Here is a 26,436-nt window from a genome sequence, read left to right on the forward strand (position 1 = left end):
TTGAGACACACCTGTGCATGTTAAACAAATGATAATTTCTTTCAGCATTAGGGACTAAATATACTAAACGTATGATTCTAAAATGTTATTTAAGCAGTAAGAGTGCAGGGGGTCTAAATCTGAGATCCAGTGTATTGAAGTATTTCACAACACTACCTGTAGCCCGTCTGGAAATAAATCCTCATTCTGATTATTGCCCTGGCATGTACCAATAAATCACTGAGCATATATATATATATCACTGTGTTGAAGCTAGAAACACAGAATCACTACAAACACATCCTAAATACAGTGTTCCTGCACCTAACCCTAACCTACTTAATAATTTAAGTAGAATAGATTCTAATAATATAATGTTCCAGTGTGTTGCACTACTTCACTGATCTATGCCGTTTGGAAATAAAACCTCAGACTGCTTATTGCCCTAGGCATGTACCAATAAATCAAGAAATCGAATTAAAATAAAATCTTTATTTTATGATCATTCGTCCAACCACTCAAAGATTGTCCTTCTCCATTAAACGACTTCCTGGAGACACCATAATCATATAGGAGCTCTTCTCCCACTGCAATCTCAGGTGTCCTGCCAGGTGCAGTGTTCCATCTGTCTTTGTGATAACCTTGCCATGGTAATCACACACCACCTCTCCCTTCTGGAAACGCCTGTAAGTTATAACCTTCTTTCCTTTCACAGGATCGTCAACGATGTGCAGGCCTCTCCAGGTTTGGAGTTTTACCAGATTTTCAATGTCCTTGCCATTTGGTTGGACTTCTACATGCGGCTTCCAGTTCTGAAGTACCTCCGACACAGCTGGTGTATTGGTTGACCATCCCATTTTTTCTATATAATGGGTCACTTGGCTTTCTGTTGGTAACCGTCTATTGCATTGATCTGTAGTGAGAAATCAGAAATCCACCCAAAGATTATTATATCCAGTAATAGACTCTTGAAATATTACTCTTTAAAAAGGGAAGAAATCCTGTTCTTACCGAATATGTTCTATTGCTTCCTTTTCCTCTGCTCAGTTCTCCATCTATTGTAACAGTGGCGATCGTGAACGCCGGTCACTGTCAGGCGCTCTTTCTTTCTGGGAGGCTGGCCATCTAATGTCATGGGAAACGTATCAGCTTCTGGAAGGCTGCAGCATCATCCATCTTTGGGCATCTATATGCAGCAGCTGCCACAGTGGACCTATTTGTAAAAAGAAAACTTAAATATCTCAGATCTAAGACAGAGTGGCTAAAAGGTAACTGAAAGAGGGATATTGAATTAAAACTTACCGTATAGTAGCTGTATGTTATTGTCCATAGCCTGAAGATTGCTCTCCTGATCCTGAACTGAAGTTTAAAAAAATGAGAAATGTATGTTTATCTTAAATATTGACTTTCAAATACTGAATTTAGATATCACTGTGACACTTACAGAGATCCTGCTTCTACAATGACATGAAGTAGTTCGCTGGCTGAGCACATGTCCTCATCTGTCAGCCTTCTGGCTAGGTTTTCAACAGTTCCATTTGAAACACCTAAATAATCATTCAGGACAGTTTTCTGATCAATAGGTAGCTTCTTTATTTCCATTTCAAATGCCCTTCTTGCAACATAGCAAGTAATCAGTGGTAGGTGGTACCTGCAAAACAAACACATATATAAAATAGTTGTTTTCAAGCCACAGAAAAGTAAAAAGAAAATACATCAAAATAATTATATAATTCAATTTACTTCTCATGCAGTCTTCGCAGATCATAGGTAGGATTGTGAACTGGTTCTCCTCCTGCATACACAAAAAAATGTTCCATTTCCATTCTGCAGTTTGCATCACAGCGTAAGTTAATGAAGTAGCAGTAAAACAAAAAGAGAAAATAAAAAAAATAAAAATGCAGTTTAAATGCAGTATTCTTCACATACCATTGAAAGCTAAAGACAGTTTTTAGCAATGAAATATCAGTAAAACCTTCAACTCACCTTTTCCTCTTCTTCATTTAGTGCAAAGGAAGCTAGTCGCTGAGTTGCAGCCATGCGCTCTTTGACAAAGATTATTACCCTGTTTTGCCCACTTCTATTCACAACAATCCAGGACCTGAATTCAGAAGATTTTTTTTAATACAAATATTAATTAAATACAATTTCTCGAAAAGAACATCTATAATCAAAATTCTCGGTTGTATGCTTACTGTCATATTGTTTACCACCCCTGGGCGCTGAAGGTGCTTCAGCTGGAGAATGGCCTGCAGGTAAAGCATCACAACAATCCGCTCACTTGTGGTGATGTCTGCAGAGGTGTGTGTCTTGCCCAGTATCCGCTGCACATCTTTCTTTGCAAAACTCAACACCTTCAAGCAATCGCTTAGTTTAGGTGGAGGACTCTGCAGCTGTGTTTGTCTTGGGGAGAGAGAGCAATACTATCAGCTTCCAAAAGGCAACATTCATGTGTTTGAATAGAAAAGCAAGTATAAGTTGAACCAACATTTAATAAGTAATGTACCTCTTTCTGGTTATTTCCTGTCTGACACTCTTGTTGTTTCTCTTTTTTATATCCTTTAGATTGCTCTGGAAGTCTAATAAACTCTTAGCTAAACTGGGATCCTCCACTTGCAGGCTAGTGTTTTTAGGATGAAGAGCAGGAATCTGCTGATATTAATGATATAACCTGCAATGGTCTGGTGAGACAGCCCAGTCATCTTCAACTGGGAAACAAATGTCTGCATTTTGGAAATGTCCTTCAGAAAACTTAAGGAAACTTCTGATGGATGCATAAAAAACAGGAACCTGGAGACATTTTCAACCTGAAAAACATATATAGAGAAAGTCATTATTTTTATAACCAACATCCGTGGTATGTGAAGTTTAAGCCGAGTAAAACCATGTACCAAATACCTACCTCCTTGGAGCAGTTTACCATTCCCAGGCCCTGGATAAGGTATTGTTTAAAGCCAGCCAGGAGAGGAGAATCAAGAGAGTGTTTTCTGTAAAGTCCAGCCAGGGCAACTCTTTTTTGGAGAGCTTTTAGATTACCTTTAACTGACACCCTGTAGATATAAGACACATGGACAATAACATGTATTATAAGTGTTTCCGTTTTCTTAGTTGGCTTCTGGGAGAAAATGGCTTTAGATGTGGCCCCGTGTGAATATGTATATCTACCAATTAACTGACATCCCAATTAAGGCTACATTTTTTCTTGCCTCTGTGAAACAAAATCAATTTTTTTACATACAACGTGCAAATAAAAAATAAAGCACTAGAAACCCTATTGAGCAGAGAGTCTTACTGTTCTCCATCTTCCCCTTCCTCCTCCGCTTCTGCTTCAGTTTCTGGAGCAGCCTCTGGCATCTCTTCCTCCTGGACAGCGGCCTCTTGCTCAGGGCCACTGGAATACAGATAGATTCTTTTCAAAATGCTTTTACATAATATGTTGTAACAATGATTTCAAAAAGAAACTACAGAAGCCTTACAAATTAAAAATCTCACCTTGCCAATGTGTCTTCAGGCTTCCCACGTACAAAAAGGCCCAAGGACTCTAGCAGTCTTACAACCGCTATCCTGTTTGCCTCACCAGACACGATCTCTATTCTGTTGTAATCCACGATGACCCCGTTCTTCAGGTGATTCATCATGTCCTTTCTCGCCTGTTGAGAGGCCATCGTGATCTCCTCTGCTGTGGCGTGCTTCATACACGCCCTCTTCAAGTGAGCAGGAAGCTGATCAAAAGTATTCAGGCACATCTTGCACACCAGGGGAATCCTCGTGGGGTTTCCTTTGAAAATAAATAATATAATTTGTGTATAGAAACAAGCTAAGACTGATTTCTTAAATTATCCTTAATTTTCTCTCTCATAGTTTGAGCATAATGATTTTATTGTATTGCTCATTGCTCCAAAATAAATAATGGTTTCATAAAAAAGTGAACATTCTCATCTATATTCATTTGCAGTTACACTATTGCAATTAATCTGTATCCATTCTGCATTCATATCTACTAGAAAGAGCTCTCAATTAATTAAATGCCCCATTGAACTGGCCCTGATTATACAATGCAAGGAGAAGTCTTCTAAGCCAATACTTGTAACCAGAAAGAGGCTGTATTTCAATTACACAATATACAAAACAACACCATTTAACACAAAGATATATTCCACACCTCAGCATGCACATGATGAGATTCTTGATATTAGATTAGTAAAAACAATATCAATGCACTGAGAGACGCTTAAGAATAAAGATGCATCTGCCTGACTGCATATTTGTTTTAAAAGGTTATCAGCAAATGCATTTAAAGTAAAAATGTAAAGTCTTACCTCTTGATCGTGGTGGTGATTCAATAACCAGGACCTTAGTCAAGTCTCAGAGTTACTGTACCTCCTGTCTTGTTATAATTTAATTTAAAAACATGGTTAAGCATGGGTTTAAAGTATATTAAAGTATATTCAACAGTGCAGGTGCATCCAAAGAAATCCAAGCCCTCGGAAAGAATTACCATTTCCAAAGATGTCTAGTTTCAAGCATTAACATCCAAAGTACCCGTCTTAGCTGGGGCAGATAGTTTGCCAAGCCATCTGAAAGAATTACCATTTCCAAAGATGTCTGTTGCAAGCCAGGTTCAATCATTACCATCCAAAGTATCGGTCTTCCCTTGGGGCAAGGGAGTTTCCTGTGTGTCTAGGATGTGTACTTCCCTTAAATAAAGGATGAATATGGGTACCATAGGTATTAAATCTCTCAAAGCTCAGAGTAAACTAAAAAACCCTTGGTAAGTGTGTTATAACATGGATGGGTATTTATAGTCCAGTGCCTCCTATTTGGTGTCCCCTGAAGGCATTTTGAACCCAGCAGGTGACACTGATTTAGTTTTATTTGGCCCTGATTATGCAATAAAGGATAAGTAACCAGAAAGAGGTGGTATTTCGATTTTACAGTATATAAAACAATACATATATTCCACAGCTCAGCATGCACATGGTGAGATTCTTGATATTAGATTAGTAAAAAATACCAAGGCACTGAGACTTATTAATAAAGATGCTTTTGACTGACTGGACCTTGGGGCAAGGTGTGTAAATTACAACAGACATCTTTGGAAATGGTAATTCTTTCTGAGGGCTTGGGAAACTCTATTTCTTTGGATGCACCTGCACTGTTGAATATACTTTAAACCCATGCTTAGCCATGTTTTTAAAATTAAATTATAACGATTTTTGTGTTTGATAATGGTAGCAAAGGCTTCCTCCACCCACTGCTTTGCCAAAGGGGAGTGCTGTTTTCTGGGAGGGGTGGAGTCTTTGCTCGGGGTAACTTTCTGCTGAGTGCAATATACCTTTCACTTTTCACCTGCAATCGAGACAGGAGGTACAGTAACTCTGAGACTTGACTAAGGTCCTGGATATTGAATCACCACCACGATCAAGAGGTAAGACTTTACATTTTTACTTTTAAATACATTTGCTGATAACCTTTTAAAACTAATATGCAGTCAGGCAGATGCATCTTTATTCTTAAGCGTCTCTCAGTGCATTGATATTTTTTTTCTAATCTAATATCAAGAATCTCATCATGTGCATGCCACGGTGTGGAATATATCTTTGTGTTAAATGGTATTGTTTTGTATATTGTACAATTGAAATAAAGCCTCTTTCTGGTAACAAGTATTGGCTTAGAAGACTTCTCCTTGCATTGTATAATCAGGGCCAGTTCAATGGGGCATTTAATTTATTGAGAGCTCTTTCTAGTATTTAAGAATAAATATTAAATTTATGGTGTATTAAATAAAGGGTGAATATGGGTACCATAGGTATTAAACCTCTATAATCTCAGGGTTAAAATAAAAAAAAACAAGGTGAATGAGGTGTAACATGGATTACATTAATTATTTAGTAGAACTTTAACTTTAGTAGAAAGTGGCTTTCAACAGCCATCTTTGGAAATGGTCAGTCTTTTAGACACCTGGGGAGAAGGTACAGAGTAATTTACACACCTTCCTGCTACCATGATCAGAGCAGTATTAGATTAAACTTGTCATTTATTGAAAGCCCAGTTTTTAACAATCATTTTCATTTTAACTTTTTTTTAAAGTTATTTAACATTTTATAGAACTTTGTCTACTATGGCAACATGATAAGCTTTTGCACCTACCTGCCCCCCAGGGAAGGCCAATGCTTTCTAAATTGATGGTTCCCTACAGTAGACTGTACCTTATCTTCTAAGGCAATGTATATTGACCCAAATCAGTTTTGGAATCCAATCTACTGACGAGATGGAGCACATACTTTTTTGGATACAGATTCATTGCAATAATGTAACTGCAAATGAATATAGATGAGCATGTATGTTTGTTCATATACAGTGGCAGGAGCAGTCTCTCATTGCAGTGAATTTTCAGGGCCAATTCATCTCTCCATCTTATACTGAATATGAAAGGTAGCTGTGTCTATATGGACTCCTCACTAGTTGGAATTTGTATATATTCCAGTGTTCCCTCAGCCAGTCCTTCTGTTGTAATTCAATTTATCTTATAACATTCCTTCCCCACTTCTAGGACCAGCAGTTTTTGAACTCCACAATGGCTCCTATTGGAAAGTCTGTGACTGAGACCAAGTAAGAGTTCACTTTTTTATATTAAGCCATTATTTCATTTGGAGCAATGAGCAAGTCTGATATAAATACAATAAAATCATTATGCTCAAACTATGAGAGAGAAAATTAAGGATAATTTAAGAAATCAGTCTTAGCTTGTTTCTATACACAAATTATATTATTTATTTTCAAAGGAAACCTGCAAGGATTCCCCTGGTGTGCAAGGTGTGCCTGAATACTTTTGATCAGCTTCCTGCTCACTTGAAGAGGGCGTGTATGAAGCACGCCACGGCAGAGGAGATCAGGATGTCCTCTCAACAGGCGAGGAAGGACATGATAAATCACTTGAAGAACGGGGTCATCGTGGATTACAACAGAATAGAGATCGTGTCTGGTGAGACAAACAGGACAGTGGTTGTAAGACTGCTGGAGTCCTTGGGCCTTTTTGTACGTGGGAAGCCTGGTAAATGATTTGAACTAATTTAACGTCATATTCGGGAAATCCAGAGAACGTCTTCACACTTGTCGTGGCTGTTGCAGGAAACACCTGTTGAATCTCACTCGGGATTTCTTGAGAGATCATTCAGCGAGCAAGTCGCAATTAGGAGATAATTTGGTATTTCTTAAGAGAACTCAGAGAACAACAGCACCGATAAATGCTGGGGAGACAGGTAGTTTTTTTGTAATCAGATTCCAATGTCGAATACTGTGTATGAGAGCTTACTGTACGTAACTTTCCTTTTCTCACATTTTCTGACGACTATTCCGAAGGGGCACCCTTTCAACTCCTAATACTTTCAAAAAATCTGTCTGCGTGTTTGATTATTGTCATTTAATTTTTAAAAAAGTTCAATGTTGATTATAACTAAAGAAATTAATGATCACAAACAAAAAAAGGGCTGAAGATGCGAGTCGCTTTTGTATTAGAGCTGGATGACACGAGCTTATAAATAAAAAACGTTTTTGTCACGGACGTCCAAAGGGACTAACCGTGGGGAGCAGGAGAGCGGAAAAAGACCCATATGCGTAGCGGCGAGATGGGAAAAAGGCCCGGGCTCATAGTGCAAAGAGTTCAGGAATGCCGTATAGAAACCTATGCCCTCAGGGAGCGGACGTGGGGCGCCCTGGTGCTAGGCGGGTCTCAGGACATCCGAACATCAATGCTGAGCCAGGACAGAGAGCAAGACCCAGAAATATATAGCCCAAGGGAAAGAGAGGGACAGGAAGGACAGCAGACCGGAAACTAGGGACAGGACAGAGAAGGAGCGCCCTCTGGCTGCAGAGGGCGTGACAGTACCCCCCCCTTCATGGGCGGCTCCCGACACCCAAACAAATAAATAAGCTGCACAGCACTGGGGGGAGGAAAAACCTCATTTAACTGAAAGGAAACCTCCGGGAATCCACGGCTGAGAGCTACCCCTTCCTCCGGGGTATAAACCTTTATTGGGTGGAGGAAGGGGGGGTGAGAAGAGCTCCAGAGACTTAAAACAAAAAAGTACACAAGCACAAACCCAACAGACAAAAACCTGGGAAAGACCAGGGAGACAAACCACACAAGACAGGTAGGAACCAAAAACAGGTAGGAACCAAAGTTCCGAGACACAGAGAGCAGGGGGGACCAAAAAGGAGGGGAAACCAGGAAGAAAAAAATCAAAACAAAAAGACAAAAAACAAGGAAAAAAAACACAAAAACCCCGGGGAAAAATACCGCAGACTGGGCAAATGGCACGTTCACATTCTAACGCTGATATCGGAGTGGACAACCTGAGGAAAGCCAGACCGAAGTCCGCTCACAGACACAGATGCCCGGAGTGATATCCAGCGAAAAGAATGGAGGAACGGCAGAAAGCTTACCATTCTATCACTGATATCGGAGAGAGCCAGACCAGGAAGAGCCAGGCACGAGAACCCGCTCCAGACACAGAAGCTCAGAGTGATATCCAGTAATAAGAATAGGCAAGCCAGCTCAATGTTCAATCACTGATATCGGAGTGATCTACCCGAGGAAAGCCAGGTGCTGGACCCGCTCACAGGCACGGAAGATCGGAGTGATATCCAGTGATTAGAATAGAGGAACTGAAAAAAAAAAACAGCCCAGAGAACAAGAAAAAAAAAAACTGCGGCAAGACAAAAAAAAAAACGCCGCTCGCGGGGTCAGTAGGTGGCTCAGCATTCTGTCACGGACGTCCAAAGGGACTAACCGTGGGGAGCAGGAGAGCGGAAAAAGACCCATATGCGTAGCGGCGAGACGGGAAAAAGGAGCCCGGGCTCATAGTGCAAAGAGTTCAGGAATGCCGTATAGAAACCTATGCCCTCAGGGAGCGGAAGTGGGGCGCCCTGGTGCTAGGCGGGTCTCAGGACATCCGAACATCAATGCTGAGCCAGGACAGAGAGCAAGACCCAGAAATATATAGCCCAAGGGAAAGAGAGGGACAGGAAGGACAGCAGACCGGAAACTAGGGACAGGACAGAGAAGGAGCGCCCTCTGGCTGCAGAGGGCTTGACAGTTTTCTTCCAATAAATCATTTTGTTCCATCCTTCTTACTATACTTCTCTCTTGTAGTAGTAAAGCATTTTAATTGAAACCGAACAATACATTAAAGGTTTCATCTATACACTTATACTTACGCTGCTGTGCAGCGGAGCCTGATACACCCCAGTGGGCAAAAGACGTATAATATATGTCTTAAACGCATACCTTAGACGTATAAATGTGGTCTGCAATTCGTCTAGAATGAAATTCTAATATACGTCTATTGTTATACGTCAATTATACGTCTATGATTAGATGTTCATTATACATAAATGGTTGGAGTTCTATTATATGGATAAATTTAGAGGTCTATTATACGGATAACTTTAGAGGACTATTATACGTATATGGTTAGAGGTCTATTATACGGATAACTTTAGAGGTCTATTATACGTTTATGAGTAGAGGTCTATTATACATCAAAGATAGGTTTTACTGGTGTAGAAACTAGTAAATCAAGCCAATGATTTGGTTTAGAAATTTATTCAGAAAATACACATTCACACCTGAAAAATATGTATTTCAAATTATACATTGTATACAATCGATCAACAATCAACATATGGGCAATAATCATAAAAAAACACAACTAGTCTTAAACTTCAGCTACAAATTCTGGTAACATGGCAATATACAGTATAGTAATGACAAACACTAATTACATTAACGCACTAAAACAAAAACACATTTTGATTCAAATATAAATTTTAAAATGCACAACTTCTACATTTCCAAGAAAAAAAATATTACAATGGAAATTAAGACGATTTTTGTCCACCATTTGCAAACCCTGTCTAATTGTCCTAACAATTAGAACCAGAAACTTATTATTTTCAGTGTCCAGATCTCCTGGCCCCCTGCCTTTCATATGCATTCTTCAAGTAACGCATTTTGTGCTCCTTAATTTCTTTTAATGTCGATGTAGGGTGGGACTATATTAATTACTATATTTAGTATACACGTGTAAATAAAGTAATTACTGCAAAAATAATTTACTTCGTGCACGATGCAGATTGCTGTATACTCCTAGTTGCGGCACACAAGACATTAACAGTAAAAAGCCTCAGGGACTGTGTCAGATGTGTTTTCGACGTTATATATGCATTTATTAATGTTGTCGATTTTACGGTTGCAATTCGACGTTGATTATACGTCGCGACAACGTATATATAAGTATAGCCGTATTTTCGCCGTGATATATACGTATATTCGACGAATCACTGCGCACTGGGACGGTGCCGTCCGGTTTCAGCCGCACAGACACATCCGGACCCCCACTGAACGATCAGCAATCAATAACATTTGAACGATATAAGCTCCTGCGCTCCGGATCATGTGAGAGAGAAGGCACTGAAAAAGTCGTGTGAAAGTGGATTTTGCACCTGCGCCAGTGCTGTAGTGGTATCATACAGATGCCCATACAAATCCACCATAAAATATTGCTCTGCCCGTTGGTGGATTAGGTATGCATGCTATATTTCAATTTAAATATAAATTGAACCTATTAAAAATTCGATCTTAGATTCAAAATCGATTAATGTAAAAACTGATAAAGCTAAGGCTTTTTTTCAGGGCTATATCTACTTTTTTTTTAAAGAAGTCTATCGCAATTGTGAAAATTACATAAGGTGTACCAGCACAGGGAGTGAGAATGACCTCAGTCCGGCTCCCAGCAGAATCCGTCCTGGTTTGGTCACTGTCAGACTGTTTGGATCGCAACATGGAAAAAAAAAATCGCTCTCATCGTGTGACTTCAACTAGAGGAAGGGAAGATCTCATGTTTAAAAAAAATTAGGACTGAAGATAACGTGAACTGAATCCGGGGCCTCACACTTATCAAATTATAAAATAATAATTATTAAAATATCAGGTTGTTTTATGCAGCATTTTGTGCACAGTACATCGTATTTATCTAACAATAGAACAACAGCCTACCTCAAGGAGGGATTCACACGCAGTCTGGGGTATTTTCCCCTTTACATTTTTGCGATTTTATATCGAACCTGTTATACTCCCAAAAGTGCAGAGTAGCTTGTACTGTGTGCCCTGTTTGCCTTTGTAAGCATTTGATTAAAAAATAAGTTCACAATACGATAAAAACAGAGAAAGCACAAATGTAATAATATAACTATACAAAATCAATACCAAATCATAAAGCCAATTAAGTGCCTAACTTTTGAAAACAGACAACACTTTATCTACAAAAAACTTGACATTGGTATCTATTTTTGAATTACAAAGCAGATAGAGCAGTCCCTGAATTCAAAGACCAGATTAGTTAAAATCCCTTCCACCAATTTAGATTGATCTCGGTCAGAACAAGACCATCAGACGTGAAGGGAATTCGGAACAGGAGCCTCTGCTTCATCATTTATTGAGCTTCTGATCAACATGTGAGTGATAGTTATTTATTGTCTTTGATTAAAGTACACAAAAGTCGCCTTCCTTCGAGCCGGAGTCGAATCAGCAACCTTAGGATTCCCAGGTGTTCCTACTACAGTCCTCCGCTCTACCATCTGAGCTATCGAAGGGATAACAGGAGCTGTTTCCTCGCACACACTGCACAATGTAGTGAAATGTTCCAAGTTATTTAAATCCCAGTAAGACATCAAGTTTCCAACTCTTTTCCTTAGTCTTGGTTACCTTGAATTTAAGCTACGAACCAGGATTCTACTGTATACACTTCCGGGGATATTACAAAATGTTTGGTGTGCCATCAATCATTACAGGTGGAAATTGACTCTTTTCTTTCTCGAGGGATCATATTAAACCTTTCATTTGGATCGAGAAGAGGATCGGCATGAGACACAAAACATACCTGTCTTTTTTCTTAAAATCGAAGAATTCTTTAACTTAAGACTACAACGAACTCGGCCGCAGAAATCAGTCCACAGCTCCTTAATTAACCTGTTCTTCACTTCAAGGAACCCAATCCTGCGCCCTCTAGAGGTTACTGAAATAGAGGACAGACTGAAATGAAGACATTCAGAAGCAGACTAAGGGGAACACTGGATCTACATTAGAATATTACCCTTTATAGTGGGAATAAAATTGTCGCGACATAATGAATTTACGCATCAGTTGCTTGGAATATCATTGTAATATTTAATTTGCTTTCCTGTCACACCACTTTTATTAATTATGAAGTTTATCAATACACATTTATTTAAAACAATGTCATTTATTATTAATACACTTTCATTCCATTCTTATTAGAAGCTGTATCACAGATAATGCATGTAAAGCCTTCAGTATGCGATTGTGAGTTCAGTTATCCCGGGGAGTGAAGAGAACTGAAATTAAGTGAAATAACATTTAAATAGAGTGTAAATCTTCAAAGTTATCTCTCACTTCAGAATATTTACAACAACTTACGAAGGTAGAAGGCGGGAATATATTGTAACGCAACGGGGGCTCAGGCGGGCGCCCTTGCCGCATCTGGTCGGCCCAAAGTATAGGTGGCTCGAACCCGGGACTTCCGCGTCTCTCTGCAGCGACCTAGCCCCGTGAGCTAAAGAGAGATTTCTTTACAGCCCAGTAGCTGTGGTCCTGCTATCACAGGGAAGGGCGGTGACGTCACCCGCTCTGGTACACCGGCTCTTACACAGTGCCTGTCGGCCGTAAGCGTTACACTCTCCCCCGCTTAAATCGCCGTCCCCGGCGAAGGGCTATCCCACCCCGCTTCTGACACCAATGTAACGCAACGGGGGCTCAGGCGGGCGCCCTTGCCGCATCTGGTCGGCCCAAAGTATAGGTGGCTCGAACCCGGGACTTCCGCGTCTCTCTGCAGCGACCTAGCCCCGTGAGCTAAAGAGAGATCTCTTTACAGCCCAGTAGCTGTGGTCCTGCTATCACAGGGAAGGGCGGTGACGTCACCCGCTCTGGTACGCCGGCTCTTACACAGTGCCTGTCGGCCGTAAGCGTTACAATATGGTGTAAGGGCATGATCTGTGTAGTTAACAAAATAGTTAAAATAATATAAAACGTATTTTTATTAAGATACAAAACATTGAAGGCGACGAGAGATGAGTGCTTGACGGACTCAAAGCGAGTGCAGTGCGGATTTTAGTTCTCTTGCTGGTAGAAACGAACTTCGTTTAGCTTGCGCCATGGAAGATATGGCATCCGCGCCGAGAAGCTTTGCTTATGCCCAGCTTTTTCCACCGCTTCCACTGAACCTCGTAGCTCCGGATTTGTATATGGAATACAAGATATGGATGGAGTCGTACAGATTTTGTTAAATAGCCAGTGGATCTACAGAAGCTCAGGATGCCGTGAGACTTGCTACATTACTGCACTGTATCGGGGCTCCCGTGCAGCGGATTTTCGCCAACCTCCCTGGAGAAAAAGGTACATATGAACAGACTGTAGCTGCCTTAGACGCTTACTTTACACCGCGGAGAAATGTGGTTTTGGAACGGCATACATTTAGGCAGAGAACTTAGTCTCAGGACGAATCTGTTGATGCTTTTGTGACTGCACTAAGAGAACTGGCTAAATCTTGTGACTTTGGAGTATTGGAAACTGACATGTTAAGAGATCAACTTGTGGAAAAATGTGCACATAAGAGACTATAAATTGCTGCAGGAGGAAGGGCTGACACTAGAAAGAGCTCTTACAGTCGCTAGAATTCATGAAGCAGCTCAAGCAGAATCAAGAATGCTTTCTGACCACAGTGACAAAGTGACACTGAACGGGGCGCTCGCTCAAAATTTACAATTAAAAGCCGAGCAGCAGGACACAGTCATGCTAGAGAAATAGAAGAACAGGGGACGGCTGACATTACATGTTACAGGTGCGGACTAACAACGCACAAAGCAGATGAATGCGGAGCGTGAACAGCAAAATGTCTACACTGTAAGAAAACAGGACATTATGCACACGTCTGCAGAAAATCACGTCCCAGTTTAAGGACAGCAACATCAGAGATTGGAAGCTAGGGAGTTTCAGGTCTGTGTTTTTATTATAGGTTCAAGAAAGTCTGAATACCTTTGCAAGAAGTATTTCAGAATCCCACTCAAATCCAATACGAATGCCGCATAAATCTGCATTGTACAATTAGTATACTGTTTGTCCGTTGAATCAAACACGCCTTATGAAGCATTTCTAAAACAGGAGAGATTGTTAGGGAATGAGTCTTCCTGTAAAAATAAAATGACTTCAAGGGCACTAGAAGCAGAGGTGTGAAAGCCTGCAATACAGAAGAACTATAGCCAGAGATGCCAAAGAGGTCGAGATTTCACCACGTGAGAGAAAGCAACTCAGAAAAGGAAGTTGCGGTTGTTTCCACGCCTTTTAAAACCACTAGGTCAAACAACAAGAGCTGAAGAGCCACTGTTGAGAGTAACGTGGCCGAGCGCTCTAAGGAGCTGGCTTAAACCTCCAGTCTCTTCAGGAGCATCTGTTGGAGTCACACTGCTACAGCGTATCTCCTTGTTAAGTATCCCTTTTAAAGCTCTTCTCTCTTCACACCCATCTTCCGAATGATCGCCTTAGCATTGGGAAGGAACGTGCTCTAGGTACAGCTTCCCACTCCATGGTCTGATCACAAACAGATCGGGTGAGCTGTCAGTCCAGGTTGGAAGTAACGTTCGAAAGCACTAAAAATCTGACTTAGGAACGAGAAGACCATGTTTTTTTAAACGAGTAAACGATAAAATAATATACTGCCTGCAAGACTATGTCAAGTTCAAGTTCAAGTTTAAAGTTCAAGTTCAAGTTTATTGTCATTATACTCATACACAGGTATATGGTATAACGAAATGCTATTTAGCAAGCTCTCGGACATTAGTAGTACAAAGAAAAAAACACAACAACAAACAATTGTATAACAAAAGAAAGACAGAGACAACAGCCAATGTGCAAAAAACAACAGGCAGCGTGCAAAACAACAAAAAGGTAACAGGTTATGTGCAAAAACATGCATCAAAAGAATGAAATAAAGGGATAGAAATGATGGGGAGTGAGCTTTTGACATGTATGGTAGAGGTAGATTTTCAATGTGTGTTTGGGTTTTTGGTAAGAAAGAAGGCACCGTGAGGTTCAGATCATAGGTGAGAGGTGAGGAGAGAGTGAGAGAGGCTGGGAGTTTAATAGTTTGATAGTGCGGGGGTAAAAACTGTCTCTGAGTCTGGTGGTCCGGACCCGAATGCTCTGGTACCGTTTACCATGTCATGCTAAATGCCACAAATTGTGTTCGTCCAGTCGTATCAATCGTTCTAAAGTTACAGAAAATCGGATGCGACTGGTGCAATCAACATACATTTTTTCAGGATAGTTGAGCAGTTTAAAACAGCAAATTCACAGCTTCGTGTCTTTTAAGCGTTGTGTTTCACTCTCCAAATAGAGGCACGGGTTCAAATCCCACTCCCGACAGTCAGGCGTTTTACCCTGTCTTTTTTGCCTGCTTTTACACTGTTTCAGTCTTGTTGTGCTCGCTGACAATCACAGTACGAGGAAAACGGAGAAACTGCTTAGCAAAAACATAACGGACAGAAAAAAGCTTCATAAACATGTGAATGTGATTAGCAGCAGTAAGGTATGCATTCAAATGTTTAAGGCTGATTTATAACAGCAGCAGAAGAAAGTTGCAGCACAATGCAATTTGTGAGAATTCATGGGTTTTTATGCTGCTTGGACTTCTTTCAAGCCTATGAGGTGACCCCCGTTTTATTTTCATTTTCAAACTTCAGAACCGAATAACAAAAAGGTTTCATGTGTGACAGCATTCCGTTGCAAATACCGTTTCCACGATGTATTCAGCGACGGGAATGAAATATTTTAGTGCTGGCTCAAATGCGAGGAATTTCAGAAAAACCTGGAAAAGCAACGCCTGCAGTAAATGACAAATTTAAAGCGTGTAGTCAGCATGAACAGAACAACGCAATGCTCTGTAAAAACGATCTGAAGCCGCAATTACTCTTTTATCTCGGGCAGTTCATTCCGATGCGATGTTTCCGCAGAATAAATGAAATGCCGAACTCCAAACATGTTTTTGCCATTATTGTTACTCCTGCTGCTGTAGTTTTAAGCTTTAATCAGTGGGTATGTAATGTTGTAAAGGGGCTGGACTACTTTGTTCAGTCCAAATTCCATTACGTGAATTTATGCTTTTTTAATATAAGCATTAGCAATACAATGCGTGCTTAAAAACCGTTACTTATTAGCTTAAGAAGCGGTAGTGTTTTGACAAAGTGTGGTATTCGAACAGAAAATGCTGAAGTGTTTAATACTTGCTTGTGAGCACATCTCCCTCGATTTAGACAAACTCTTGTTTGCCCGATGATTTCAGATCAAAATCTGAATCAAGTGGAAAGAATGCTGAATTTCGCTGGGTACTGGGTATCACTGTTACGCCATCAGGTCATGCTAGGAGGATTGGGGGGATCAAATTGACACAGAGGGACCCAATGTGGGGGCTGAACCCACAGTTCTGATATTAAGAGATTCATGCTCTATGGACTGCGCCTACATTATATAACTCTGGTGCTCCAGCAGTAATGTTTCTGGGTGTGGATGAACATGACATAATAGGTTGACAGCAGGAACATGTGGCCCACAGGCAGTGACAGTATCGCTATCACATTTGGCTGCAGTATATTGTGTTGAGAGCAGCAATAACGTTCCTGCAGAGATGGGAGTGCCTTTAATACAGCTCTTTCAATCGGACAGAGTAACAGGAACTGACCTAAAGTTTCGGCTGTGGATCCATCTCCACATGGGGGAAAGAGACAGTAAAATAGCGATGAAGAAACAAAAAGATTTGTGCTCGCTGCAAAGTAGGAAAGAGGTGGTCAGACACATAAAACAGCTTGGTGATAATTTGCAGCGACAGTTTTATGTTATTTAGTACACGGATTTGTTCCTTAAGATGTGTAATTTGTATGTTGGTTGTATGAGAACAGTTTCTTCTAAAGTCCTGTCAATTGACAGTGGAGAGCTAGATGGTGCACATCTTCAAGAAGACTCTCTTTAAGGCGATTACAAGTTTCTCAAACAAATCTGTGTCATATTTTTAAAATAGTTTAGCTAATGAGCAACGAGATTATAAATGAATTCTCCCACCCTCCATTCGAAGATAAAACTCCATGTGCGAGTCTAAGTTTCCTTGAAGCTACTGATGTTCGTCATTATTGGACATTCCTGGTGATATTAACTAAAGAGCTCAATTTTTACTTGTTGTAGTTCAACATGTGCAAAACATTCGTATCCCCTGCAAATATCGGCAAGGTCAGTGATATTCTCAACAATTTGTGCCATTGCAATTCGTGCAATTCGTGCCATACTTTTTCTAAATGTATTCTGACATGCCAGGATCATATTTAAAAAACTGGTGCCTTAAAATTTCTTGCACTTCAGGATTTTGATAGTCTGTTACATTGTCTTTCACACGTCAGTGTCAGAACTGTGAGACATTTTCATAATCGGGGGGAAGGCCGTAGCAATAAGCAGGGAGTGCATTCACCTTTTCTCAGTGTAAGTCCGTGTTGTGGTGAGTTTTTAAAATTGGTTTGCGATTTTCTGAAATATATTCCATACAAAAATATAATTTGGACAGTCGCTATTTATTTGGATACAAAGGAACAAGTAATAGGTTTATTCCATGCTGAAAAAAAGAAGAAAGAGAACACAACGTTTCGGCCGTGGAGCCTTCTTCAGGTGTGAGAGAGACAGGGCAGTAGGCAAAGGTAAAGTAGCGGGAGAACAAAGGTTGAGAGGGAGTAGGAGTGAGAGGCGGGAGCAGGGGACAGAAAGAGAGGCCAATCAAGAGGTGTGAAGTCAGAATGGGTGCAGAGAGGTGTGAAATGAAACTTCCAATGAATGGAGAAAATTTAAAAGAACAGTAATCTGTCGTTAAGGGAAGGGAGAATGTGTGATCCTAGCTGCAGAATAATTTTAGTTTCGGTGGTCTTTCTGATGTATGAGTTCGGAAAACCGTCTTTGAGAACTCAGACGGAGAGATTAGAGTGGTTGTGGCCGTCAGAGGTGAAATGAGAAACAATGGGCTTGGAGAGATCTTTAATCTTCACAGCCCTGATGTGTTCTCTGATTATTTACATGTGTATAATAAATATAGTAAATATAATAAATTAATTACTGCGAAAATAATTTACTTCGTACACTGTGCAGAGTGCCGTATACTCCTAGTTGCGGCACACACGATACATACAGTAAAAAGCCTCAGGCACTGTGTTAGATGTGTTTTCGACATTATATATGGGTTTATTCATGTCGTCGATTTTACGGTTGCAATTCGACGTTGATTATACGTCGAGGCGACGTATATATACGTATAGCCGTATTTTCACCTTAAATATACGTATATTCGACGAATCAATGCCCACAGCTTGGCATACAAGGGTTTTGCAGAGGGGGTCTTGCCACCTGCCTGAAAAAAAAAACAGTAAAATGTTTGAGTGCCTATAGAGTTTCTATTTTTATTTTCTTGACAAAAGTTGATACCATTTCCTGGACACCCCGTCCCCCATCAGTGCGCGGTGCCCGGGGAAAAATCTGTAGGGGGGCGTCTGAAATTCTGAGGGGGGAGTGATATTTCGGTTGAAACGGAGCTGTACGGTGCAGCTACCCAAATGAAATCTCGCAGCTATGCCATTGATTAGTGCTTCATGATAGAAGATAACGACTAGCAATCTGGTATTTGCGATGAAGTTCAGTTTCACATTTTTCGTCACTCTCACGGTTTGTATTGCCTGGAGCGAAAAGTACCATAAGCGTTCATTTTTGCAGCTACATGGACGTTCTGAATCGTTAAGAAAAAAATGTCGTAAAACCAACAGAAAGCACAGACTGCTATAACTAGTCCTAGTTATATAACGATTTTAAGTATAATGATAAACTACTGCAAGGAATCGGTCCACCTGAGCAAACAGGATCGTAATGTTGACACTCAATAACGACACTGATATGTGCAGTTCCTGGACGGATAGCCCTCCTGCCCATCAAACAGACTGAGTGACTGTTCGTGTCATTTAGTGTTGTCTGACCATTGACAAAGTACAACTATTTTTTTAGGGCACAAATTAAGTTAGGTAAATCTTTTTGCCCAAAACTGAAGGGGCAACATTCCCCCCTCCCCCCGTGATGCCAGGCCTGTCCCCATCCTATTCCATAATGTCATTATATATAATACCATACAACAGTGACCGATCCTTACTAATTGCATGCGTTTAAAATTGCACATCAGCTCATAGCAGGGGGCACATAGCCGTGATGTATTATCAATGTTAAATTTCAACCATAATATCGACAACATTAATAAACGCATACGTTGAGAAAATATCGAACCCAGCATATTTTCCGGTTATATACCACAATGCATTGCTAGTATTCATTGGTCACCATTTTGGACACGTTTTTCAAACGTAGAAGTATATCCGCAAATATCTCAGCAATCCTCTTTTGACGAGTAAGTATGAACAATAATAATACTATCTGAATACATACAGATCTTTCTTAATATTATTTTGATTAAAATAGTACGTGAATAAGCAAAAAAATGGCACATAAAATAGTGTGAATGGGGAAGATGACACAAAATCGTTTTGCCATTTCTCTTATTCTTTTTCTATGTTGTACTTTCAAACTTTGGGTACTCTATAAATAGGACAGACTTTATTGCTCAACTGCTATGATGCAAGCCAAATTTTATACATTTATTTCAGCTTTGAGCTTAGAAAACCGTTCATTTTTTAGATTATACTAAAGAAGATATTAATCATCATTTATTTGGGAAGTAATATTTTATAATTTTCTCCTAGCTGCGGTGCTGAAGTCCCACCCTACATCAACAGAAAAAGAAATAAAGGAGCACGCAATGTGTTACTTGAAGAATGCATATGCAAGGCAGGGGGCCAGGAGATCTGGACTCTGAAAATAATAGATTTTTGGTTCTAACTGTTATGACAATTAGACAGGGTTTGCAAATAGTGGACAAAAATCGACTTAACTTCCATTGAAATATTTTTTTTTCTTGGAAATATAGAAGTTGTACATTTTAAAATGTATATTTGAATCAAAATGTGGTTTTGAGTTAGTGTGTTAATGTTATTAGTTTTGTGTTTGTCATTACTATACTGTATATTGCCATGTTACCAGAATTTGTAGCTGAAGTTTAAGACTAGTTGTGTTTTTTATGATTATTGCCCATATGTTGATTGTTGATTGATCGATTGTATACAAGTATAATTTGAAATACATATGTTTCAGGTGTGAATGTGTATTTTCAGAATACATTTCTAAACCTAATCATTGGCTTGGTTTACTTGTTTCTACACCTATAAAATCTATCTTTGATGTATAATAGACCTCTACCCATATACGTATAATAGACCTCTAATGTTATCCGTATAATAGACCTCTAACCATATACGTATAATAGTCCTCTAAAGTTATACGTATAATAAACCTCTAACCATATACGTATAAAAGTCCTCTAAAGTTATCCGTATAATAGACCTCTAAAGTTATCCGGAACTCTAACCATATATGTATAATAGTCCTCCAAATTTATCCGTATAATAGAACTCCAACCATTTATGTATAATGAACGTCTAAACATAGACGTATAATTGACGGATAACTTTAGATGTATATTAGAATTTCATTCTAGACGAATTGTAGACCACATTTAGATGTCTAAGGTATGCGTTTAATAGACGTATATTATACGTCTTTTGCCCACTGGGATACTAATTGTACAATGCAGATTTATGCGGCATTCGTACTGGATTTGAGTGGGATTCTGAAATACTTCTTGCAAAGGTATTCAGACTTTCTTGAACCTATAATAAAAACACAGACCTGAAACTCCCTAGCTTCCAATCTCTGATGTTGCTGTCCTTAAACTCAGACGTGATTTTCTGCAGACGTGTGCATAATGTCCTGTTTTCTTACAGTGTAGACATTTTGCTGTTCACGCTCCGCATTCATCTGCTTTGTGCATTGTTAGTCCGCACCTGTAACAAGTAATGTCAGCCGTCCCCTGTTCTTCTATATCTCTAGCATGACTGCGTCCTGCTGCTCGGCTTTTGTTTTTAAACTTTGTTTGTAAAGTTCAGTGTCACTTTGTCACTGTGGTCAGAAAGCATTCTTGATTCTGCTTGAGCTGCTTCATGAATTCTAGCGACTGTAAGAGCTCTTTCTAAAGTCAGCCCTTCATCCTGCAGCAATTTATAGTCTCTTATGCGCACATTTTTCCACAAGTTGATCTCTTAACATGTCAGTTTCCAATACTCCAAAGTCACAAGATTTAGCCAGTTCTCTTGCAGTCACAAAAGCATCAACAGATTCGTCCTGAGACTAAGTTCTCTGCCTAAATGTATGCCGTTCCAAAACCACATTTCTCCGCGGTGTAAAGTAAGCGTCTAAGGCAGCTACAGTCTGTTCATACAGTGCCTTGCGAAAGTATTCGGCCCCCTTGAACTTTTCAACCTTTTGCCACATTTCAGGCTTCAAACATAAAGATATAATTTTTTTTATTTTATGTGAAGAATCACCAACAAGTGGGACACAATTGTGAAGTGGAACGAAATCTATTGGATTTTTGAAACTTTTTTAACTAATAAAAAAATGAAAAGTGGGGCGTGCAAAATTATTCGGCCCCTTTACTTTCAGTGCAGCAAACTCACTCCAGAAGTTCAGCGAGGATCTCTGAATGATCCAATGTTGTCCTAAATGACTGATGGTGATAAATAGAATCCACCTGTGTGTAATCAAGTCTCTGTATAAATGCACCTGCTCTGTGATAGTCTCAAGGTTCTGTTGAAAGCGCAGAGAGCATCATGAAGACCAAGGAACACACCAGGCAGGTCCGTAATACTGTTGTGGAGAAGTTTAAAGCCGGATTTGGATACAAAAAGATTTCCCAAGCTTCAAACATCCCAAGGAGCACGGTGCAAGCGATCATCTTGAAATGGAAGGAGTATCAGACCACTGCAAATCTACCAAGACCTGGCCGTCCCTCTAAACTTTCAGCTCAGACAAGGAGAAGACTGATCAGAGATGCAGCCAAGAGGCCCATGATCACTCTGGATGAACTGCAGAGAACTACAGCTGAGGTGGGAGAGTCTGTCCATAGGACAACAATCAGTCTTACACAGCACAAATCTGGCCTTTATGGAAGAGTGGCAAGAAGAAAGCCATTTCTCAAAGATATCCATAAAAAGTCTCGTCTAAAGTTTGCCACAAGCCACCTGGGAGACACCCCAAACATGTGGAAGAAGGTGCTCTGGTCAGATGAAACCAAAATCGAACTTTTTGGCCACAATGCAAAACGATATGTTTGGCGTAAAAGCAACACAGCTCATCACCCTCAACACACCATCCCCACTGTCAAACATGGTGGTGGCAGCCACCAAATCATGGTTTGGGCCTGCTTTTCTTCAGCAGGGACAGGGAAGATGGTTAAAATTGAGGGGAAGATGGATGCAGCCAAATACAGGACCATTCTGGATGAAAACCTGTTGGAGTCTGCAAAAGACCTGAAACTGGGACGGAGATTTATCTTCCAACAAGACAATGATCCCAAACATACAGCAAAATCTACAAAGGAATGGTTCACAAATAAACGTATCCAGGTGTTTGAATGGCCAAGTCAAAGTCCAGACCTGAATCCAATCGAGAATCTGTGGAAAGAGCTGAAAACTGCTGTTCACAAACGCTCTCCATCCAACCTCACTGAGCTCGAGCTGTTTTGCAAGGAAGAATGGGCAAGAATTTCAGTCTCTCGATGTGCAAAACTGATAGAGACATACCCCAAGCGACTTGCAGCTGTAATCGCAGCAAAAGGTGGCTCTACAAAGTATTAACGCAAGGGGGCCGAATAATTTTGCACGCCCCACTTTTCATTTTTTTATTAGTTAAAAAAGTTAAAAAAATCCAATAGATTTCGTTCCACTTCACAATTGTGTCCCACTTGTTGGTGATTCTTCACATAAAATAAAAAATTTATATCTTTATGTTGTAAGCCTGAAATGTGGCAAAAGGTTGAAAAGTTCAAGGGGGCCGAATACTTTCGCAAGGCACTGAATGCATACCTTACTGCTGCTAATCACATTCACATGTTTATGAAGCTTTTTTCTGTCCGTTATGTTTTTGCTAAGCAGTTTCTCCGTTTTCCTCGTACTGTGATTGTCAGCGAGCACAACAAGACTGAAACAGTGTAAAAGCAGGCAAAAAAGACAGGGTAAAACGCCTGACTGTCGGGAGTGGGATTTGAACCCCTGCCTCTATTTGGAGAGTGAAACACAAAGCTTAAAAGACACGAAGCTGTGAATTTGCTGTTTTAAACCGCTCGACTATCCTGAAAAAATGTGTGCTGATTGCACCAGTCGCATCCAATTTTCTGTAACTTTAGGATGATTGATACGACTGGACAAACACAATTTGTGGCGTTTAGCATGACATGGAAAACGGTACCAGAGCATTCGGGTCCGGACTACCAGACTCAGAAACAGTTTTTACCCCGCACTATCAAACTATTAAACTCCCAGCCTCTCTCACTCTCTCCTCACCTCTCACCTATGATCTGAACCTCACGGTGCCTTCTTTCTTACCAAAAAACCCAAACACACATTGAAAATCTACCTCTACCATACATGTCAAAAGCTCACTCCCCATCATTTCTATCCCTTTATTTCATTCTTTTGATGCATGTTTTTGCATATAACCTGTTACCTTTTTGTTGTTTTGCACGCTGCCTGTTGTTTTTTGCACATCGGCTGTTGTCTCTGTCTTTCTTTTGTTATACAATTGTATTGTTGTTGTGTTTTCTTCTTTGTACTACTTATGTCCGAGAGCTTGCTAAATAGCATTTCGTTATACCATATACCTGTGTATGAGTATAATGACAATAAACTTGAACTTGAACTTTAAACTTGAACTTGAACTTGACATAGTCTTGCAGGCAGTATATTATTTTATCGTTTACTCGTTTAAAAAAACACGGTCTTCTCGTTTCTAAGTCAGATTTTTAGTGCTTTCGAACGTTCCTTCCAACCTGGACTGACAGCTCACCCGATCTGTATGTGATCAGACCATGGAGTCGGGGGCTGTACAAAGCGCACGTTCCTTCCCAATGCTGAGGCGATCATTCAGAAGATGGGTGTGAAGAGAAACAAGCTTTGTCGACTAAAAAACAAGGCAGGATATGCAAGAATACTAATCACTGGCGACAGTTATGTTCTCTTACTATTGAGATCCCTACATTGTGAGTTTTTTTAAAACTTTGAAACTAAAGGAAAGCGGTGACAAATGAAACAGGCACGGGTGGGGTTTGAACCCACACTCTTCGGTTTACAAGACCGACGCCTTACCACTTGGCCACCACGCCTACTTGTAAGCATGGGAATAAGGTTGTTCAAATTATTTTTTTCTGAATCTGGTTTACATCGCCAAATGTAAACCGGAGGCAGCAACAACAATAAAAGGGATACTTGTCCTTAAACTCGGACGTGATGTTCTGCAGACATGTGCACAATGTCCTGTTTTCTTGCAGTGTAGACATTTTGCTGTTCACGCTCCGCATTCATCTGCTTTGTGCGTTGTTAGTCCGCACCTGTAACATGTAATGTCAGCCGTCCCCTGTTCTTCTATTTCTCTAGCATGACTGTGTCCTGCTGCTCGGCTTTTGATTGTAAATTTTGAGCGAGCGCCCCGTTCAGTGTCACTTTGTCACTGTGGTCAGAAAGCATTCTTGATTCTGCTTGAGCTGCTTCATGAATTCTAGCGACTGTAAGAGCTCTTTCTAGTGTCAGCCCTTCCTCCTGCAGCAATTTATAGTCTCTTATGTGCACATTTTTCCACAAGTTGATCTCTTAACATGTCAGTTTCCAATACTCCAAAGTCACAAGATTTAGCCAGTTCTCTTAGTGCAGTCACAAAAGCATCAACAGATTCGTCCTGAGACTAAGTTCTCTGCCTAAATTTATGCCGTTCTAAAACCACTTTTCTCCGCGGTGTAAAGGAAGCGTCTAAGACAGCTACAGTCTTTTTCTCCAGGGAGGTTGGCGAAAATCCGCTGCACGGGAGCCCCGATACAGTGCAGTAATGTAGCACGTCTCACGGCATCCTGAGCTTCTGTAGATCCACTGGCTATTTAACAAAATCTGTACGACTCCATCCATATCTTGTATTCCGTATACAAATCCGGAGCTACGAGGTTCAGTGGAAGCGGTGGAAAAAGCTGGGCATAAGCAAAGCTTCTCGGCGCGGATGCCATATCTTCCATGGCGCAAGCTAAACGAAGTTCGTTTCTACCAGCAAGAGAACTAAAATCCGCACTGCACTCGCTTTGAGTCCGTCAAGCACTCATCTCTCGTCGCCTTCAATGTTTTGTATCTTAATAAAAATACGTTTTATATTATTTTAACTATTTTGTTAACTACACAGATCACGCCCTTACACCATATATTCCTGCCTTCTACTCTGTCGTTCTGTTGTCTGGCGATGTCTACTCACTATACTACATTTAGCATGACTTCTTGTTGCAGTTGAGCTCAAAACTGGAGATGATCTCCATATTCTACCGCTGTAACAAGTCCGAAACGTAGGACACAGTACACACTTTTTAAGTGAAGTCAGGTTGTTAAAAAACTAAACCAGCGACCTGTCACAGAAACGTACCCCAGTCTCCCGCGCAACAAGCGGGGGTACTCAGCACTATACTAACGAGGAGCGCTTGTCTGCAGCTGAGCGTCAGCTCTGTTTACTGTCAGCAGTCATTGCCTCATTTCCAAAGACTTTTTCACCAGCTCTCAGCTTTTCTAGACAGTCATAAACGCTCAAGAAGTAATTAATGTCAGTTTGAAGTCTGTTTCTGTTGTCTCAGCTCTTGATAAAGAAAAGCCGTGCGTGGGAGACTCCCTCTCTGAAGAAGTTTGCCGTCACCCTGCGAGGGAGAAGAGCCATCAATCACCGAGGCAACCACTGAGACAGTTAACATTAAACACGTGAAATGCGAGATGTTGTGATTTTTTTCCCGCTTAAGGCTTCAATTGTTTCTACTCTAACGAGAAAGACCTCTTTATTAGAAGTGAGATTTTAACAAACGTCTCCAGGGTTAACTGCGACCTGAACGCAACGCCTTAGACCACCAGCCATCTTGCCTGTGGTACTTAGAGCAGCGCTCAATAAAAATGATCAGAAACCGAAAGCGCTTCTTATGCGGATCAGTATATTCCGATTCCACTGGTTCTGCAAAAGAAATAAGAAAAGCCGAACTCAAAGCACTGTGTTGCCATTACGGGTACCCTGCAGCTGCTTTAAGATCTACTCACACCGTGTTGCCATTAAGGCTACCTAGTTAAAAAAAAAAC

General features: G+C 40.4%; 1 non-coding gene and 1 pseudogene across 1 annotated transcript; one reads left to right on the plus strand and one right to left on the minus strand.

Annotated features, from left to right (window-relative positions):
- LOC138242516 (zinc finger protein 271-like) overlaps positions 1-26,436 on the plus strand; it is a 681,240-nt pseudogene that overhangs the window by 216,482 nt on the left and 438,322 nt on the right.
- trnat-ugu (transfer RNA threonine (anticodon UGU)) lies at positions 24,381-24,452 on the minus strand. The gene has a single exon. It is a non-coding gene; the product is annotated as a tRNA-Thr (tRNA).

Source organism: Lepisosteus oculatus, chromosome 14 (assembly GCF_040954835.1).
Source record: "Lepisosteus oculatus isolate fLepOcu1 chromosome 14, fLepOcu1.hap2, whole genome shotgun sequence".
In the NCBI taxonomy this organism is placed as follows: Eukaryota; Metazoa; Chordata; class Actinopteri; order Semionotiformes; family Lepisosteidae; genus Lepisosteus; species Lepisosteus oculatus.